The following is an 11,927-nucleotide window of genomic DNA, read 5'->3' on the forward strand; positions in this document are numbered from 1 at the left end:
AGAGGGCGGCTGTATTTAAAGACGAAATTGGATAAGCAGTTTCCAGAGATTGCCTTCATCCTGCAGTTTATGACTCTCTGATCCAAACTGCTGAGTTTGGAAAGTGCCCATTCAATCACCTGAAAACCTAAAGTTTTTTCAATGAGAGCAGAGGGAGGATTTTGTCACGGATATCATTTGTTTTTCTCAATAGCAGAGTTAGGATTCATCCCGAACGTTTTTTAAATGGCCTGTGCGGCCCCTCGTCGAAACCTGCATATAATTCATTAAAAAAAATGCACATGGATAATACATAGTGCTGTCTGGAGTGCAGAACTGGGCTTCCTTCCTTCTTCCAAGGCAAGATTTTCTATTTTTTTTTAAAGAAAGGTACAATCTGAAGCAGTTTATGCAACAAATGCTTTTCTCACAGGGGCTGGCTCTGATCCAGTGTTAGTGGGTTTACACCTCCATTACTCCATTTATTTCATCGGGGTTATTGCTGATTTACATAGATCGGAGGTCAGAATCAGACCCGCAGCGTTTGCCGTTGCTAGAGCATTGAACTTTTCTTATTTTTGCGCTATGTCTTGGACAATCGGCCAAGACCTTGAATTTCTGTGGGGGAGTTAATTAAGAAAGTTAGCCTATTGCACAAACCAATGGGAATAAATATGCACATACCAAGTGAGACCATTTCTCTGTGTGAGTCTATTAGGGACTAAAATCTACGTAGCGCCACCAAAAATATTTATACTGGAATTTACCACTTGTTTCATTTCACAGTCCAGCCATCGTAAATACATAATGGCCTGCCCCCAAAAGTATTAGAATTCTTTTTTTGCTGACATGGTCAATTCCAGTTGCTCATGACTAACAACGGTGGAAAAAACAGCGAGGTGATCCCGAAAAAAAACACCACCAGAGAATGCAGGACGAGTCACCCCGCCTTTTCTACAGCGAAAAACTTTCCGAAGGGGGATTAGTTTTAAAAATGCAATTATTTACTTATTGGTTCATTTATATAGTCCCCATCAGTATGAAAATTGAAAAAAAAATAAGAAAAATTCAGAATAGGAGGCCAGGACGTCTTGACTTTAATGTGCTAGGGACCGTTTGTATGGGCCATATGAGTATATATTTAATGCATGTTCCAGTTGTATGTCTATTTTAATAGTTATACCATAGGTGTATGTATATTTCTATCTTTGCATGTGTGGCTAAAGCTAAAGGATTGGTTAGGTTACCTTCTCCATTCAGTTCCTTTAACCCTAACTTCCAAAGGCAGGGTTTAAAACCTATGCTTGGGAAATCAACGTCTTGTTAAGATTTAGTTCTGTGTACAGGGAAGAGATGTGCAGTCCACGATCAGAGATATACGTTCCCGCCCTCTTCACAGCTCAGATCCCTTCTCCTTTCCCCATCAAAGGTTTCATGCAATAAGCCTTTCCTAAAAAAACCCAGTAACATCCCATAATATTATTGGGGAGGTTAATAATAGTTGTACTGGAGTCACGCGCCTGGAGGCAGAGACAAGGAGAAGCTCAACTTTAGCTACAGATGTTTGCTTTTTGGGAGGGGAAACATCCCAGTCCTCTGGAAAAAAAAAAAAACTAGTAAAGTTTCCCATTAAAATTGACACCATGGGGATGGCCCTAGCGGTCATGTCCATCTCGGATTGGCTCGCTCACCGGAAGTTGCTCGCAGACGCCTTTTCTAGCAGATAAGTCAACTGCCAGAGACCCTTTTTCCCTTCCTCCAAAAGTATATTTTGTCACAGCCTCAGCCCCACAGATCCCGGTGCAGCTCCTCCTGCAGCCTACCCTCCCATCGGTGCTAGTACCCAAAGCAAATAGTGACAGCTGCTTCTCGGCCCCCATCGTCCCACCCTTCACACTCCCCTTCTTCCTATTGCAAACTGGGGGGGAAACATTTCCCCTTACCTCCTTTGGGAGTGAGATGAGTCGCCACCAGCCAGGACTGCTGCGGTACCTTCCGCCTCCCTTCCACCCAGGTTGGGGGGACCCGGCAGGGCATGGTGGCCCGCAGCACAGAGATCCCTGTGGGTGTGCACCCAGAGGCAAAGACGAGGCGTCCAGTTTGGGATCTGATGCTGCGAACTATCCAGCCCCCCAGGCAGAGGGGGCCATCTTCTCCACCACCAGACCCGGGACTGGACCTTGTCAACGCATCGGCAGCTCTTCACAACCTCAGGTAGCCATCAAGCCAGCAGGTTCCCAGGTGCTTTCGTTGCCTACTGATTTCACCCCCCCTGCCGCTAATGGGCGTCGGCGAGAAAGTAGCCCTTCGTCATCCTGCTCGGACACTGTAGAGGGGAATTATGAAGCGTCCATTAGACTGAAACCTGGCTCTGGATCATCTGGGAAGGGTAAAACGGAAGAGCAGCGTTTTTTTCTCCAGGAGGCTCCACTGTTAGACAGGCCTAAAGACGACATAACATCGCAAGAAATACGAGGTGGGTACAGAAAGAAACGAAATGCCACTGTATAGCGAAAGAAGGTAAAAAAGCCGGTTTGCAGTCAAAACAAGGTGATTTTAGCCAGACTGCCAAGGAGCGGGGGGTGAGGTGGGGGAAAGGAGGCTCCCCCTCCCAAGACAATGATCCTTCAGTTTAAAATTAATTTACAGCGCCCAAGCATGCATGCCAGACTCAGTTACAGCCCTCATTCCTGAGTGGGCCCATCGGAAAGATTTCAAAATAAAATAAAATAACCCAGCGCTTGGAAAGAATGATTTTTTTCGCGATGGCTAGGCGGTACCCTGAACGAAAAAAGCATTCCCCCCCCTATATTCTTCTAGCTAAGAAGAATATTTTAGCCAAGGTCACAGGCAGACAGGTAAGTCAGTTATGGACACGATACGTTTGGAATAAAGGTGAGTAGGCGACCGGGGAACTAATTTGGAGGGTTTCTTTCATAACCTGCTGAGCGCTGGTCATTTCCCATGTGTAAAGTCCGAAGAATATTGCATTCTTCTAATCAGACTTGCAGACACCTGTGTAGGAAGAAACTCCAAGGCAGTTTAGCCACGTGCACTGCCAGTTAGACCTGATCTTTTTAATGATCATTTCGTTCCAATTCTCTGAAATATTTACCTAAAGCCAGCCTTGCCTTCCTTTTCCCCCAGTGTCAGGATCTGAGGCAAAATTCTCACCTCATTTTTGTCTCCTTTAGCTTGTCTGTATTTGGGGGAGAGGGAGATCATCGTTCCAGTCCATAATCAAACATGGCTTTAAAAAAAAAACACTATCCCTTTCGACCCTAGAAATCGAATTAAAATGAAATAACCAAGGCTATGCAAAAATGTGGACTCGGCCCAACTATTTAAATGCCAAAAGAGGACTTTTCTACTGCGGGGTGTATGTGAGGGAGGGGATTTCTTGAACTGCAACCAGGATCTTTATCATAAAAATACCAAATAAGGAATTGGGAGGTTGCACTTTTAATGGACTACCTAGCTTTAACCAAGGTCCCTTTTTTATTTTCACGAAGCCATCCTAATGTCTTTGCTTCCTGATATATTTTTAACGACGCTCTTTATGTTGGTTATTTCATTGCTGTCATTTTAGTGGACAAGAAGGGCTGGCTCTCCGTTTAGACTTGAAACGATGCGGTCATTTCAACGGGACTGCCAAGTCCAACTTACTTTGGGAGAAGTAGTCCGGCTTATGCTCCTCTCCACGTCTATAGTGCCGTTTCTCCACAAAGCTTAGCTAGGTCGAGATACATTTGCTTCATCATCCTTGTAACTTTAAATTCAATTTCCTGGCAGTTCCTTACTTCTTATAGTTTTCCACTAAGCGCTGAAAACCGCGAAAGTGCAACCAGATTATTTAAACAAATTAATCTATGAATTCTCAACTGTATTCCCCTCTGAACCTAACCCGACGTGGGCAATTTGACTATTTTATTGAAATAGGAGCATCGTTTTGTATGTTAACTTAAATGCCTTTCAGCATTTCTAATTCTTGACAACGGGGAATTATTAGAAAGATTTTAAACCTCTTTCAAAAATATCCCTGGAATCAATGTAACTGGATGAAAGTAATAGAAGCAAAAAAGCCAGCCCTGAAAATAGCTAATACTGCGATCGTTCAATTTTTTATTTTTTTTTAGTAGGTTAAGGCCTGGGGAAAAAAAGAGTCTACACTATGATCCCTTGAGGCTATATGTGAAGCAACTAGACTAAAAGTTTAATTTGATGAAGTTAAATATGCAAATACAGATTGACTGCTCATTGGATCATAAAATAAGTTTGTTTAAAACATTTTGGTAAGTTCCTTTATTTAATGGCAATCAACCTAATGTTTCCTATATTATGCTGTACCTGCTGCTAAATTACTTTTTAAGACTTAGCCACTGTGCCAAAATACTCTACTACTAATTAAAGAACATTTCAATTGACTGAGTCAGTAACTTTGCAGCATCTGCAGAGACCAATAAAGGTTTAAAAATAAAGTTTGGCTGAGTTTTTTTTTTCCCTTCACACTGAGAGCTCGATCCTGCCAAGCGCATGAAAGACTTTACTCACGTGAGTTGCCTAAGGGATTGTTCGTGTGACTAAAGTTCCGTGCTGAATTTAAGGATTGGAGTTCACATGACAATCAATTTAACCCCAACTGCATTTAGAACTCAATTATTTGTGTTTAAATCAGTCCATATTAGGCACAGAAACAAGGCTACTGACCTCTTAGACATTAAAAAGAAAGCAGCAAACAAAACCTGAAGGATGCTGCGGCTGGAATATAGTTTAGTATTTGTGCCTTGCTAGAGAGGAAAATTTTTTTTTATCTTCCTTACAAAGCGTTCACTTATATTTAGCGTCTGCGGACAATAAGAGATGTATTTTGAGAAAACTTTGAACTGTAATGGAACCAAGTCCACAGGTTTCTTTTTTATATATTTCCTAGTGTCTGAAAAATCCCTCCCCTTCCCCCTTAGCTGGGAGACCTGATTTTGCTCTTCTGTACAATATATCACGGAGAGCAGAATTTACTCCTACATTTCCATTTGCTTAATTCTTCAGATCCTGGGGGGCCGTGATCATGCTATCATGACATATCAAGTATGGGTCGGATTCTAGGATTTTCTGTCCAGAAAATGACTCAGTCTAGAAATGATTTTAGTCCCTGGAAACATATTTACTGACAGCTGTTTTTCAATATGTTCAGGTGTATGCTGGACGGACCAAAATGGCATGGCGAATGGCTTCCTAGTCTGTTCTTTGACTCCCTTAAATGGACACTGTCGATTTTTAAAAAAAAATTTACTCTTTTCTCTGAATCATGTTGACTTTCTATTGTTGCACCTATCTCCTAAAATGACTAAAAGACATTAGACAGTTAAAATTCTGGGCACATTTGAGGGCAGCAACTTGTGTCTAGTCAGGTTCACTTTTCATTAGTCAATGTCTCCGTTGCTTTGTGGGAAACTTTCCCACCACAGGAGGTCAAATATTATTACTATTAATAATAATACTTAATAACATATTATTAACATGTAATTGTAAAACCACAAAAAAATTGGCCGGGGGATTCAGGAGCAGGTCTAATACCTGAAGCTACCTTTAGCTCTTTTCTTTAAAAAATGACCATAAATTACAAATTGATGGTGTCTCTTTCAATTTTGCAAGGATGACATTGTATCTTTTCCCCCTTTCATTTTTTTCCACCACTCTTTTATTCTGGTACATGTTCACATAAAGGTGGGGTGTGACATTTTGTACTGGATATGATTTTCACTGGTCCTTGGAGTCTTACATAGCCTGTGGACATTTCCAGCCAATCGTTTTCTCTTCTAAATTTCGGAGATGAAGGCTGTGTGGCGTCATTATCTCTGATCACGGTTATTTCAGTGCGCATCTTGTATTAATTTGCTAATCGCCATGTGTGATGCTGCTGTGTTAGTCTTTGAGTCTGTATTGCAAGACTGGCCCTCGCAAACTGTGATGCATTTGCTTATTTTATGTACGTCTGAACATCAGTGAATTAATAATATAATAAAGTGGCATGCGCTGGTAATAAGAAAAAGGTAAAAATATGCAGTTGTGTAATATAAAGGCTTCTGGCTTTAATTTAATTCCTGGGTTGCTATCTCATGTAAAACTGCTTGTGACTGGAAAATCTTGGTTATTCCATGCCGTACAGAAACTTTTTTTAAAAGCATAATTCAATTTCGTTTATCTTGGGTTTAGAACAGACACCTGAGTTCAGTGAAAAATCAGCTAACAGACTGTTACTGACAGTCTAAATTCAAGAACCTTCCTCTGAATTTGGTTCACAGAGAGCTAATTTTGATTTTTAAGTGGACAAATTAGTCACTTTTTCTGATTTTAATGAATAGAAAATTAATCTAATTTTGTCCAAGTCATTTTCTTTCTTTCTTTCTTTCTTTCCATCAAAACACAGTTACACATGTTTGTCTTATACTTGGCAGAGGATACAAAAGCTGAACCTATAGCTGGCAGCTGGCTGACTGCAAAGGGTGGAAAGAAAAAAAAAGAAACTCTTATACTAAATACCAGACGCTGGAGCTGGGAAAGAAATTCTTCTTTATGTATTTGACCAGAGAGCGCCGCCTAGAGGTCAGACGAAGTGTCAACTTCACAGATTAGACAAGTCAAAATCTGGTTCCAAAACCGCATGATGAAACTGAGAAAAAACGACTAGAGATAATAGGGTACTACCAGAATTAAACAGCTCAGTTCTCATTGTGACAAGTGACTAAATAAAACCAACGCAAATCAATTTGGGGGGAAGAAAGGGAGGGGTAATATTTATTTATTTTGTTGTTACCGCGGCTGTAAAAATGTTAAGAGGTTTCAAACATATATTTTATTATCTTCTAAACCATGTGGTTAAAAAATATTCCGACGTAGGGCTTTTTTGTTTATGAAAGCAGAGATAAAAAGAATTCACTCTAAAGTAATAGCCCCGCTGACATTTCTTTGGAATGGAGCTCGTAGAACGCTAGACTGTAAGGGGGTTTTTTTTTAAGCCAACTTTTTAATCTTATCCATATAAATGCGATAAGCGCCTTCCATATGTAGCACATTCTGGTTGAAAATATTTCACCACTCTTACGGAACTGATGACAAATACTCCCAGAGGCTATTTCTGATGGATGGGAACCCTGACAAACAGCTATTATAACAATATTTCAATAAAAACATAGCGTTGTGAAGGTCTAAATAAAGCACAAGGAAACCCATAATGAGAACTTGAGAGTCAAAAACATATATATATATAGAGAGAGAGAGAGAGAGAGAGAGAGAAACACACACAGATATACAGATATTGATATAAACGCATACACTTTCGTTTCCCCTTGCCTATTGATTATGTTAGCACATATCTCTTGATGAGTAGAAGTTGTCCTATAGCTAAGATATCCATTAGCTATATAAGTGCACTAACTGGGCTGTGACGTCTAAATTTAAAACATTTTGAAGAACTTTCGCAACAGCCGGGGGGGGAGGAGGGGAGGAGGGGGAGTCCCATTACTGGAAAATGTTATTCCAGCTCAAGGATTAAACCTAATATACAGTTTATGTAGCTTTATGATTATTATTATTAAACTCTACGTTATTTATTTTAAACCTGGTTTTAAACTATATGGCACAGGAAGCTTTGTATTTCACACTTATCTAGATCGTTTCAGTCTGTAATTTGATGGGGGGAGGGTGTCTTTAATTTCCAAATTTGAGCAGCGAGAGCTCAATTATAAACATATTCTTTCTGCTTGTTGTTTTGTATAAGTGGATGAGCTCTCAATACCAAAGTCACTCTAGTGCTGGGAGCTTGGAAGCAGGGGAATGAAAATGTCTGATCTAGTGGTTTCAATTTTTAAAAAGTCTCTGTAGCAAACAGAATTCAATATAGACATTTTGACACGTGTGGGGTGTGGATTATTTGTCAGTGAAACGCAAATAAAGTTTGATAGTAATAGAGCTTTTTGATTTTTCCCCAGAGTTTGATTTAACCTTGAACCTGCTCCTTCTCTGGTGCACAGTCATGACTGTGGTCAAAAGTGAAATGATGCATTTGAAATAAAAAGCACATCTTGATTTTAAATCGCAGTCGCCGCCAAAGGTGTTTACTAATATTTTTTCCCCTCTGTCTTGTAATTTTCAAAAAGAGGTCTAATACTGCACAGAAATAAAAACCTGGCATGCTTAATATTCTGATCCTAAGTTATTTCCCCTTTTATAATGTATGGTTGGATGGTGGTGTTGGGGTGTTTTCTTTTAAATCTGTGATTTCTTTCTCTTCACCGCCTGATGTGATGTAAACTGAAGTTGAAGTTCAACAACATGGCTAAGTTTTATTGTATTTCCGGTACAATAGATTTATACACCATCCCAGCCAGTCTTTTAAAGGCTTTGCTAATAAAATGAAGCTAAGTTATAGTCAAGTTTCAGGCTCCTCCCCTGCGTCTCTTGAACCCGGACTCGTTGTGGCGCGTTTGGGTTGTTTGGTTTTTCTTCTAATGAACTTTTAAACGCTAGGAAACTTTAGAAACACGGCTATCTTTGCTTTATTGCCTTTCGAGTGAGTTGGTTTATTTATTTAATCCACTTCTAGAAGTATACAGCACACGAGGTAAGACATTTAATTTATATTTTATAACATTTAACAATGGTGGCAGCGGGAAAACTGAAGTAGAAAATTTCAGTGTTATATATTTTTGAAAGGAATCTATATTTAAATCGTATCATGTGCTTGAAAAGTTCTAAGAGTCTTCTAAGAATTAAGGAAATCTCACAGAACCTTAAGCCTCAGCAAAAACTCCTTTTTCGGCTGTTATCCAACCAGCTTCCCTCACCCTCTCCTCAGTTTACTAGGCATAATACTTCCCTTTTATAAAATTGGTAATTATTTTATATAATCACTATAAACACATCATTTATATATTCAGTGCAAAAAAGGGACAAGTTCCTTAGAGTTGCTGAATTAGAGCTATAGAATAGATGTGGTGATGCTTTTCCTATTGCTCCCATCGATTCAAACTTTGAAAAGATTGGATCAAGTTATACTTACATTTTGGGGGTATGTGAAAGAGAAATAAATTATGATTTTTGATGTCCAGAATTCACTGGTTTTACGTTATTGTTATTGTAAGAAGGACGTTATCCAAATACTTGGAGTTTTTAAAACAAAAAATCCGATTATTCAAAAAATATTTTCACATGGAAAAAGATGCTTTCAATTGCTTTTATTAAAAGCTTGAGGAATTTTTGCGCTCTATTTATAGCTGAGATAATCGTTTGTTTCGCAAAGTCAATAGTATTTTACTGTTTCCTCTAGTCTATTTGTAAACTATTTGTGAACTCCTGCAGGACAGATCCGTTCTAGACACTGTACATAGGAAATAATCTGAATAGATATTTCGTGAAATCGTAGGGGTTTTTTGTCTTTGAAAAGATCCTTTTGTTGCTTTTGTTTCCTAGCAACTGTTTTCTATTATAAAAGTTCAGATTGCCAGTGATGTCAAACAAAATGGCCGCCCAGGCGCCTTTCTTGGTAATTTTAGCCTTTGACCCAGGAATGAACTAGAACTGCTTTGTGAATTAGGTAGTTTCATGTTGTTGGGGTTTTATTTTTAAACACAAGAACATAAAACTACCTGATTTACTCCAGTTATTCTCCTCGATTTTGTTTATTCAGGGCAGTTGGATCAGAGAAAAATGATAGGTACGTTTATTTATTTATTTATTTATTTATTTTCAGCTCAAGCCATATTAACGAATTTTTAGCATCTAGGGGCTAAGCAAGTTGGCAACAGTCCCTATTAGTTTTTCAAAAAATAATAATAAAAATCAGAGATTATGTATGCAGGTTTTTTTTTTCAAAATTCTATTTGAGTGCCATTTTGCAAGAATGTATAAGGATGCACAAAACAATGAACAACTGATGAAGGGCTCCATCCTGCTCCTGCTAAATTCAGTGGGATCAGGATCCGTTCCCGACAGGAGACGTCTTCAAAAAATATTCTCTAATTTCTTTATGTAGATAAAGGAAAGGAAGATTTTCATTTTTGGACTAAGAAATCCACATCTATGCTTAAATTATAAAATATTAGTTCAGGGAACACACTAAAACTCCCAGTTTTATTCAGTTGCCCCATATTATTAAGTTATGTTCATTATAAACCCTATTCTAAAAATGCATACAACTATAACTTTCTATTTCAGTTATTTCATTATGATCAGACATAGTCTGAATGATAACGTGCAGCCGGTTGTCTGTGAGTTTTCCTGTTTCTTCTCTACCTAAATTCGAAATAGACATGATAGCTACTATCTGAGCGTAACATAATATGGAGTATATCAGATGCTACTTATGTACTCCAGATGCTATACAACACACTGGTGTTTTCGATACTAATAAATGAAAAATATTGGTACAGTTGGGTACACACGCGCCTGCATGTGTGGCTGAAGATAGTTTGCTTTCATTTTAGTAGTAAAACAAAAGTTTATCGTTTAACTTAAAACATATGATCTTCAAATGAAGCTAACCAAGAATAATGCATGCAAAAGTGTGTAAATACAAGCCTTCCACTGTGGTAGAAATATTGGTCAAAGTTATTTCTCGGTAACCTAAGATATTCCACGTTAGTAGGCTCCTAAAAACTCTATCTATATACTATGTAATGATATCAAAGAATGGAAATACCTTTCTGTATATCAGTTTATGAAATGAGCATAAAAGTAAATATTATAACGTCTGGGACGAGATTTTTTTTTACACTCACACTTTGAGTTTCGAATTACTAAAGTTAGAGGTGATATACAAGCTTCGAATATCATCTGCTATTTCTTCTGTAGCCGAGGGATTGCTGTGAATTCAGTTTATTCTAGGGTCGGAATGGTAAAAACCCTTTTTTATAGCCTTTAACCGAGACATGCTTTATCCCTGCAACTAGTGATTGTTATAGGCAATGTGCCCATCTTCCCTATTAAACTAGCAGCCATTGAGGGAAAAAAAGGGGGGGAGTCAGCATAAAACTATCTGCATTCCATACTTTTAACAAGTTCTGTGAGTCTTTCTAATAGAAACACAGTGATAGTTATATTATTACCAGAACTTCGCTCCGGAAATGAACAATCTTGCAAAGTTAATAATCAGCGATTAGGTAATAGTATCCCCATAAGGCTAACACTAACCTGTCTTGTAAACGCATGGCCTCCAGATTTTGATCTCACTTGTACCAATGTAAAGACAGCAGCAAGGTTCGTTGAAGCTGATGGAGTTACAGGGCTGTAACAGAGATCAGAATCTGCCCCCTCTCCCCCTCCCCGGTTGAAAACAGAACTGAGTCTATTTCCCAAAGGGCGGTGGGAAGGAAAAAGGGGAAACATCCTATTTGTGAATTACACATTAGTTGCCATGATGCATCTGATTTGCCTGGCTTATATCTGAAGCGGTGTGTTTTCTTTTCATTCCAAATCAGAAGGATAAGAGCGACTTCACCTGAAGAAGCAGCAGCGATGTTGGGATTGCTACAGAAAGCTCCATATAATAACTGATTCGCTTCCCAAATGACATCAACTCCTGCTTTCCTTCCCCCCACCCACCCCGCCACAAACACGAATGACAATGAACAACAACTGTTAAATGCAACAGCAAACCCCAACTTCTCTCGCAGCGTTCCAGCCTGCCTAAAATTCTCTCAACCCCATTCAATATTAGTCTAAGCTGTTGGCAAAGTGCTGTAAAAATAGCTATTTGAAAGACACCCCCCCCTTTTTTTTTGCAGGGTCTCATGCCATAGATTTTATTGAAGCAATTATTTAACGACCTAATTCTAGTGTGCTTTTCTTTTCCTTCTGTCCCTGAGTGGAAGCCATGGGCCTTCTCTCACTCCCAAGGCTTGTTAATTCCATTTCCCTCTTCCCCTCCAACAATATGTTTAGGTCCCAATTAT

Source organism: Gopherus flavomarginatus, chromosome 25 (assembly GCF_025201925.1).
Source record: "Gopherus flavomarginatus isolate rGopFla2 chromosome 25, rGopFla2.mat.asm, whole genome shotgun sequence".
Classification (NCBI taxonomy): domain Eukaryota; kingdom Metazoa; phylum Chordata; order Testudines; family Testudinidae; genus Gopherus; species Gopherus flavomarginatus.